The sequence below is a fragment of the Spinacia oleracea genome, chromosome 6 (genome assembly GCF_020520425.1).
Source record: "Spinacia oleracea cultivar Varoflay chromosome 6, BTI_SOV_V1, whole genome shotgun sequence".
Classification (NCBI taxonomy): Eukaryota; Viridiplantae; Streptophyta; class Magnoliopsida; order Caryophyllales; family Amaranthaceae; genus Spinacia; species Spinacia oleracea.
The window spans coordinates 119,817,410-119,827,802 of NC_079492.1; the positions used below are offsets into that span (position 1 = coordinate 119,817,410).

At 37.3% G+C, this 10,393-nt stretch overlaps 1 pseudogene; it reads left to right on the forward strand.

The window, feature by feature from the left end:
* Positions 1-3,613, forward strand: part of LOC130464229 (sucrose synthase 4-like) — a 79,397-nt pseudogene extending 75,784 nt beyond the window's left edge.
* Positions 3,614-10,393: the final 6,780 nt, after the last annotated feature.

A 10,393-nucleotide genomic window follows, 5' to 3' on the forward strand; every position in this document is an offset into this window, starting at 1 on the left:
TATTTTTATAATATTTATAAGTATATTTTATTATATTTATAAAGCATTTTACGATTTATTAACATTTAAATAATATTTAAATGTATTTTATTTAATGTATTTTAATTAATTAGAATATTTATTATTTTAATTAATTACGAAACGAATTTAATTCTTGAGTCGGGAAATTAAATGAGTTGCAAATGAGTTGCAAATTAAATTCCAATTCGTTTTATTAAACGAGCCCAATCCAAACAGTTTAATTTAAATCCTAAGCTAGCCCAATTCATTTAATTCCCTAAGCCCAATTCTAATTTCCTAAGCCTAGCCCATTAACAATATGGAGCCTATAAATAGGACTCCTCATCATTAAATGAACCCCTAAAATCACATAAAACCCTTTTTGGCTTTCTTGCACCCCACTCCTCCTTCTCTCTCCTCTTTGCTCGGCACACCGCACAGCAGTGCTCGTGCGCTCGTGCTGCTCGGCCTCACGCCCAGCGCTACGTGCCTCGCGCCCTTCGCTTGCACGCTCCCTCTCTTCATCTCTCCCTCGCGCACAGCGCGCCCCTGCTTCGCTCGCCTTCCCTCGCGCACAGCGCCCACACTCTCGCCTTCTCTCGCTCTCTCCTCGCGCACAGCGCGCGCCCCTGCTGCCCTCGTCCCCTCGTCGCAGCGCGCGCCCCTGTTGCCTCGTCCCCTCGCTGCTGCGCGCACACACACGGTCGTGTGTGTGTTGTTCGTTCGTTGTTCAATTCTTTTCGCCCAATCACATTATATTCGTGGTTGTTCCGTGCTATAGGCCGGATTGGTATAATTCTCTTCTTCCTTACCTATTCTATATAAATTTCGTATTTTAAATTATTATATTAATATTGTTTTGAGTAATTAAAATGCTGGGAACCGGTTATGAATACCGTGGTTTGAGGATTTGTGTGTTGTGATTCATTAGGTTGGTTTTAATTATTAAAGGAGGAATTTTCAGATTTGTTTATTAAATAAAGCATTGATTTTTATGATAATAAACTAGTTTTATTGGGATTTTCAAGTTAGGGTTTTAACCTAGACCTAATGAGTCAATTGATTAGCATAATTAGGTGATAATTTTAATTATGATAATCAATTATATTTTCAGATTTGAATAAAGGTTTAAAGTGTTGATTTTTTATTGATTTTTAAGACGGAAAAAGTATGTTTTTGTACTAGGGATTGATTTTGCAAATTGAGACGATTTTATTATTGAAAAACGATTGAATTCTAAAGTTTAAAGGAGGTTTTAATTTTTATAAAGTTGCTGGAAATTTAATGAACATGGAAATAATTTAAGTTTCATTATTTTGATGATAGGAGGTGATATCTAGTTGAGTGCTCGTTATTGCAAAGTCTAGGGCGACCACACCTTTTGTCAATGACATTACATGATTATTGATGATGTGAATTACATTATGTGGAATCATATTTATTTTGGTGAACGAGCATGAGATTTGTGATGTTGAATTTATTGGATTAGTTGTTGAACAAGCATGTTGAAATTATTATGAGTATGGATTTCATTGTCAATCATGTTGTTCAATATTTATGCATGTATGGTTTATTTCACATGCAAGGGATGGATTATATATTTGTATTCTATTGTACGGGATGTCTAGCATACTTTGAGCCAATTATTCGTACTTCGTTGTACTATTTATTTTACTACATGTGAAGGGTTAGCTCACGTAAGCCACCGCACATGTAGGATTCAGTTGGGAATGTTATGTATGAAATGAATTAGGATTTGTCGTGCAAGGGCACACCCTCGTGTTAATGTGCATGATGTGGAGTCTCACTTTGGTGAGGAGGAACATGGTAGTAATATCACAAGTGTCTGCTTGGTTGATCACAAGTCCTAAAGCAATTAAAATAAGATTGTTTTGGTTGTTGTTTATTAATTGTATGTATGCATGTTGTCGAGTCTTGAGTTCGCCTCTTTAAAATATTAATAAACGTAAAGTGCAACCAGAACAAGCTTCAAAACTCTTGGAACGTATATACCATGAGTATGAACAATGGGGGGAGTCTTGCCGGAAAGCTCGTACTCGTACTAATGATACAAGACGTTGTTTCATTTATATTATGCGCAGGAATTCCGTCGGTATGGCCCGACACTCGGTATGACCCGATTTTATTATTATATATTTGGTGTATGGTTGGCTCCCATCACCTTTCCTTTATGGAATATTTCTTTGGCCCGTTCGAAGCTTATTCTAATTAAATTGTGAGTCAAGAGTCGAGTCAAGTGTCGAGTCTTGTATTCATGATTGGTTGTTAATTATTATATGGATTTGCATGTTGATTAGTACTTAGTGAGTGATGCATGTTTTAGTTTCATTCACTCTATGCTTGTAAGTACTCAGCTTTTGCTGACTACGTGCTTTGTGTGTTTCTGGTCATGGCCTTTGCCTTAATGACCCTATGATGATCCATCATTTGCACTTGCATTGTTGGGGAGTAGAATAATATAGCAGGTTGGTAGATCAAGTACGATCGAAATCATGTGGCTTGGGATGATTGAGAGAGTTGCATGCTTTCGTTCTTTGAAACTATTTTATTTAGTACTTTAATTATGTTTGAATTATTTATACTTTGGATTTTGGGCCATTATGGTTCCAAATTGTAGGAGGCCTCGATATTTCATTAATTATGTTTTTAAAAGTTAGTTGACATTTAATTCCGCTGCGTAATTCTGGTAATAGCCTTAACCGTTATCACGGTGGCGGTAATGCTTTAGTAATTCCTTTATTTTAAGTTGGAAAATGGTTTTATAAAAGCAAGGAATTATTAGGGTGTTACAATTTCTTTGGGAAGTGCAAGGTTGATCCTACCCATTGGGAGCTTATCTCAAAGGGAGGACTAAAACGAATTCAAGAAAAGTAAGACCATTTTTTATGCACAATACAATTCGTTTTGCCTTTCTTTGGCTTTAATGTTCTATGACTACCTTCATTTTGTAAGTGATTAAAATTGTGCAGATATACATGGAAAATATACTCAAAAAAACTGCTCACACTTGCCAGGATTTATAGAGTTTGGAAGTATGCTTCTAAGATTGATATAAACAAGGATGATCGCTACATTGAGATGTTGTTGGCCATTGGTTATAACAAGCTGGTAAGTTGACCATATAATCTCTACTCAGGATTGACATGACCGTACCTAACCTACCTTCACGGCGATTCAAACTATGCGTTATTGATGTATTGTCTTCGCATTTCTGCAGGTTGAGTCAGTTCCTCTTGTTGTTGAGTAGTAGATTGTAAAGGATATTAAGAGCCTTGCATAATTCTCCGTACTATTGGTCTAATCTTATGTTTTATAAGTTTAATTTCTAAAGATTGTCAATCAATTGTGTATTGTACCACCAATACTTGATGATTCAAAATGATAATAAACATATACTTCGTATTTCTTTATTCCCAAACATATTTCATATGTTTACTGTGAATATATGATGCAAGTGAAGGCCTCGACCGAGTATCTTACAAGATACAATTTGCTTCTCATTGTTGGCTGACGTGTCGTTTGTAAGGGGTGGTATAAATGACACGTCAGCCAACAATGATGAATGACACGGTCATCCCAGGCCTCGACCGAGTATCTTACAAGATCATTTATACCACCCCTTACAAACGACACGTCAGCCAACAATGATGAATGCTTCCATCCCACGCCTAACATTTTCAACACTCCACTACTTAACTATTTCCATGTATTAATTGGATTTGGGGTTTGCATTGAGTTTTGGTAATTATTTTCTTATACCTCGGGGGACCGTGTGCTAAGGCGCACGGGGCAAGAACTAGTTATATCCAAAGTTGATTGTTGAATTTTCTCACTAAAATAAATGTAAGGGCATGAGGCTCAACAGATGCGAAATAATCGAGAAATTAATGTAGATAAAATGCAAGAAAAGCGATAACATGGGCACAAGATTTAACATGAGAAAAATCCTCAAATCAAGGCAAAAAAACCCACGGACGACAAGCACCCAAAAATCCACTATATGTAAAATAGGAGAGTACAAGAACCCTAACTTATTAGGGATAGTAATACAATTACAACTCTCACTATAATAGGATGAACTCACAAAAGAGTAGTATAAAATAGTAGATTAGTGGATAGGTGGATAATATAAGGAGAATACTATTTAAGGAGGACTTGTAGTGTATGGAGAGAGTGGCCTTTTGTGTGTGGTGTAGTAGTAGTCATATATTCCAACAAATGCATATTTATAGTGACTTCTAGCTTCATGAAGCTACTGGAAAACTCTAGATATAATACAAATCATCACATCTAGGAGCTTCTTTCTAGACTTAAGTCAACTTGCTAGATTTTTCTAGTAATGTTGAGAGATATCTTAAAGGGTTGGGCCATATAAAATTTGGGCCACACTAAATCGACAATAAATAATATCCATGTTGAATAAAAATACTTATAACTAAAATAAGACAACTTGAATAAAAGTGCTGTTTATGTAAATAGGGTTAGAAATTTTGAAGAAATTATAATTTATTTAATTAAACAAGTAAACAACCATAAAATAATAGACCTGGTCAAAAGGCGGGCCGGGCCGCGCCAAGGGCATAAAATCTACCCATTATGTCGGGCCGGGCCAGGCCAAATTTCGGGCCGATTTTTTGGGCCCAAAACCCCTATTTTGGGTCAAAAATAGCGGGGTTTTCGGGCCATTTCGGGTCGGGCCAAATTTATAACTAAAATTGTTGTGTTTACGTTGTCCAAAGCCCGCAATTTTTTTAAAAAGTTCGGGCCGGACCAGGCTCGAAAACCGGGCCGAAAAAGACTGCCCAAAACCCGATAATTTTCGGGCCGGGCCACGTTGATCAGCTCTAAACAATAGCTGGTACAACGTAGATACCAGTGTAAAAGTAAGAAACTCAGACAACACACATGCTTAACACCTAGTATACCAAATCTTCTATAACTAATATTAAAGGAATGACCGTTGATGTCATACTTTGACACATGTCAACTTATTATGAGAAATTTTCCCGTTATTTTTGTGTATGACGTCATTTCAACTTCTTTGAACTATTTACTTGAGAAAATGTGACTATTAACCAGATTAAATAATGATTATCCGTTTTCCCAAGCTACCTTCTTTCCCCCCAAAATTGACTACCCTTCTTCCTCCTTTTTTCTTTCTATTTCAGCTGCTCAATTAATTTTCATGTCTTTTCCTTACCAATTTAACTATTTAAAATCAAGGAAGCTTCGTTTTTTTTTCCTCTCCTTCGTATTTGCAGCAACTTCGGCAATAATTTTGTAATGATTAACTAAACCTTGCGGGTGAAGCACATCCGTTTAAATATCCAAATTCATATGACGTATATTCACTTCTCAATCTTCCCATTTCATTTTTATTTCCATTATCTCTCACCTAAATTCCGTACTATGGGTTCCTATTTTTCCCTTTCTGTTCTCATACTTCAAATTTCTTAACAATAAGAGACAATTTTAGTGTGTTACCTAATTCTCTAATCACCTCAGGAACCAAGAATCGAAAAAGCTAATTATAACATGAAAATGGTATAATATTAGGTAGAGAATTACAAACCCGTACTCGGAGTCATACTAGCGAATTAGGTAACAATGATACAAAGTATAAATAAAAGGAAAAATTGACAAGAATAATCCTCACTTTCATCCGTTTTCTCAAAATAATCCCAACTTTGGATTATTCTAAAATAATCCCAACTTTTGAGAGGACTTTCTCAAAATAAGTCAACTATCTTTTTTCTTGCCTACACTAATCCATTTTAGGTCTATAATATCTTTAAACTAGATTAGGTCCCTTGCATGCACGGATATTGAACCATCTTTTTTATAAAATATTATCCCAACTTTTGAGGGGACTTTCTCAAAATAAGCCAACTATCTTTTTTCTTTCCTACACTAATCCATTTTAGGTCTATAATATGTTGAAACTAGATTAGGTCCCTTGCATGCATGGATATTGGACCATATTTTTTATAAAATATTATCCCTTAAAACAAATGCATAATTAATAAATCTTGATCGTACTTATTTAATCATATAATGTACTGTATAAGTTTAATATGATAATTTGGTGTTCGATATGCTTAATATGTTAATTTGACCAAAATGTTGATTAAATATATTTTGTATTATTTATATCAATATTTGACTAAAATGTTAACAAAATCGTCAAATGCTGATATATTCTACACTATAATTCTTTCCATATATAAACAGTGTATACAAAAGGAGAAAAAATAAAATAAAATAAAATAAAATAGATATATTATTTTAGGAAAAAAGTTTTTGGCAGGAAAATTTTGCAATAGGAAGTGACATGTGTCATTCCTGGTGTTTGTTTTAGTATAATATATAATATATTTATAGTTCGTAATGTTTTGATAAGGTACCCCTAAAGTTGCGATTATTATAAAATAATTCAAAGTTGGGATAATTTTGAGAAGGCTGATGAAAGTTAGGATTATTAATGACAATTTTTCCTATATAAAATAAAACAATTGTTTAAATCGTTTAACACAAAGGGATAATGTAGTTATATGAATTGCAGAGGGGAAATTGAATATGCAGTCTCAAATACCACACACTGAAATGTTACGTAAATGTAACGAGCTGGCATCGGAGTTGGATACGTTGCATCAACAAGAGGAGTCCTACTGGCACGCAAGGGCTAGGGTAAATGAATTAATGGATAGTGTCAAAAATACCTCTTACTTTCATCACAAAGCGAGTCATAGGAGGCATATAAATAAGATAAATGGGCTGCTTGATGAAAGTGGTGTGTGGCACACGAAGAGAGAAGAGTTGGAAGACATGGTTTCGAGCTATTTTGGATCACTATTTGCGTCTAATGATCCTTGTGACTTTGATCAGGCTATGGTAGGAATGGAAAGTATGGTAACTGATGCAATGAACGTGGAACTTAGTGAAGAGCCGAATGATGATGAGATAAAAGCAACTTTATTTCAGATGCACCCCAACAAGGCGACGGGCCCGGATGGTATGCATGCGTTATTCTTTCAGAAATTCTGGCACATAATTGGTAGTGATATAATTATGTTTGTAAAGCAATGGTGGAGGGGACAAGTAGACTTAACCGAGGTCAACAAAACTTGTGTGGTTTTAATCCTGAAATGCGAAAATCCTAAACTTATGACGGAATTCAGACAGATAAGTTGTTGTAATGTGCTTTACAAGATTATATCAAAAACCTTGGCAAACAAACTGAAACCTTTCCTAGGTGATATTATCTCAATTAACCAGAGTGCTTTTGTTCTACAACGGCTTATCACTGGCAATGCTCTAGTTGCGTTCAAAATTTTTCACGCAATGAAGAGAAAGGGGGAAGGGAAGGAGGGTTCGGTTGCGCTGAAACTGGATATGAAGAAAGCATATGATAGGGTGGAGTGGATTTTTCTGGAAAAGGTGTTGTATAAGCTTGGTTTTGGCGATCTTTGGGTTCAACGTATTATGGATTGTTTATCTAATGTGTCTTTTTCTTTCAAAATCAATGGGCAAATTTCCGGGGCCGTCACTCCGTCTAGAGGCCTCCGACAAGGTGATCCGATTTCTCCCTATTTATTTCTTATTGTTGCTGACGCCTTTTCTTCCTTGATTTCAAAGGCAACGAAGGATTATTTGATTCGTGGGGCGAAGATTTGCAATGATGCCCCTAGGGTATCACATTTATTTTTTTGCTGATGATAGTCTTTTATTTGCAAAAGCATCTGTTAGTGAATGCTCAGTGATAGCTGATATAATTAGCAAGTATGAAAGAGCTTCCGGGAAAAGTGTCAATCTTGACAAAACAGATGTTGTTTTTAGCAAATGTATGGACGTGAGTCGGCGAGAAACTATTGTGAATACTTTGGGTGTTAAAGAAGTGGAGAGGCACGAGAAGTACTTGGGGTTGCCGACTATTATTGGAAGGTCAAAAAAAGCCATTTTTGCGTCTTTGAAGGAAAGAATATGGAAGAAATTACAAGGATGGAAGGAGAAGTTATTGTCTAGGCCCGGGAAGGAAGTATTGATACAAGCAGTCGCACAGGCTATCCCCACTTATATGATGAGTATTTTCAAAATACCTGATGGTTTACTGGACGAGATTCATGCCCTTTTTGCGAGGTTCTGGAGGGGGTCACATGGTACAACAAAAAAAATGCACTGGCACTCATGGGAGTCACTTTGTAAGCCAAAGACATTGGGCGGTATGGGTTTCCGGAACTTAAAAATCTTCAATCAAGTGCTCTTAGAGAAACAAGTATGGCGACTGCATTGTGACACAAGCTCTCTCTTACACTCGGTTTTGAAGTCAAGATATTTCAAGCATGGGTCGATTCTAGATGCTCGTCGTGGTTATGACCCTAGTTATTCATGGAGAAGCGTGTGGGGAGCGAAATCACTGCACCTTGATGGTCTGAAATGGAGAGTAGGCTCTGGAACGAATATTAGGGTGTGGGACTGTGGATGGCTGCCAGGAAAACAGGATGCGCCAAAGCCAAAAACTGGTACGACTGTTGATGTTGACCTTAAAGTAGCGGACTGTATTGATCATGTGTGTGGCGAATGGGATTCTGTGTTGGTCGAAAGCACCTTTGATGCTGCTGACAACAAATTAATACTGCAAATCCCTCTCTCCATTTTCTCTATACTCCTGATATTATTTACTGGTATCCATCAAAGGATGGAATTTATAGTGTAAAATCAGGGTATTGGGAGGGTGTCATGGGGTGTATGCAAGCAACAGCAGGAGACAATGCTGAGTTATGGAGGCTAGTCTGGGGTCTTAGTGGTCCACCTAAATTGTCCCATTTCGCGTGGCAAGTGTGCAAGGGAAGCATGGCTGTCAAAGAGGTGTTATACCGTCGACACATTGCCCATGATGAGTTATGTGTATGCTGTGGGTTAGAAGTGGAGTCAATAACCCATGTTCTTTTTTGAGTGCCCGTCTGCGAGAATGGTGTGGGATAAAAGTGAACTTCGTAACGTGGTTGACAGTGCGCCAGTGGGGACTGCGGATATGAAGGTTAGGTGGTGGGCGAATAAGGCAGGGGTGAAGGAGGTAAGGAGTATTTTGGCAACAGCATGGGCAATATGGTTCTTGAGGAATAAGTATGTGCATGAGAAGAAATACCTGAATGCTGATGTAACTACATCAGGCTTTCTGCAATTGGTAGAGGAGTATGGGTGGTACACAACAAACGTATCCTCAGTCCACCCTGCGATTGGTGCCCCGTTGTCTGCCACAAGATGGCACCCCCCGCCTACGGGTACCATGAAAGTGAATGTCGATGCACACGTTGTTGAGGGGGCTTATGTGGGGTTGTGTGTGCTGGTACGAAACCATGAGGGAAGGCTCATTGTAACAGCAACAAAAAGGCTGAATGTAGCTTGGAAGGCGGACATGGCAGAAGTATGGAGTTCAAGTGGCACGAAGGATGGGTTTTGACAAGATTTGGCTGGAATCTGATGCGTTAGAGGTTGTCAACTCGATTAACAAGGCAAAGACTGGTGCTGCCCCAATTTATGTTCTTTATGATGATGTGCGTTCTTTATTATCACATGATTCTTTGTCGTATGTAATCTCTCATGTGAATAGGGCCGGGAATACTCTTGCTCACCTTGTGGCACGGTGGGACTAGGTAGCACCGATACGGATACGGGAACGGGTACGGGGACGAGTACGGGGACGGAAAACGGAAAAATCAAAATTTCTAAAAATGGGTACGGCTTGAATTCGGCAAATATATATATATATATATTACCTTAAATTAAATAATACTATGCTTAAATTATATATTAATATGTATTACCTTAACTATGTTTAAAAGGTGTAATAGATATGGAGTAGAAAACAAAAAAAGTTACCTTTTGAAAAAGAAATCAGTGGCCACGTGGGTACACTTCCCATTTTATTTATTTATTTATTATAAGTGGTAGTGATACTGGTATTTTGGTAGACCAAAAGGCCACGTGGGTACCCACTTCCATTTTTTTATTTTTAAGATGGTACTCTGGTAGACCAAGGCCACGTGGGTACCCACTTCCCACTTTGTTATTCTTTTTTATTTTTAAGATTAATTATAGAGAGTCAGTGAGACAACCAAACTCACAATCACCATCAACAACAACGCAAAACTCCCTGCGAAGAAAACACAACCACAACCAGGCATGGAAGATTATCTAGGTTAGTCAATTGTCATTGAAAATAAAAATTAAAGAGTGCAATCAACTCGTTTTTTCTTCAACAACAAAAGCCCCAATATCGTTGTTCTTCTCCCCCCTTCTCTTAGTGTCAATTTCTAGATCTAGGGCTTCGAATTCTTCAAGATTTAGTGTCTTCGTTTTTAGGTAAGTCGAA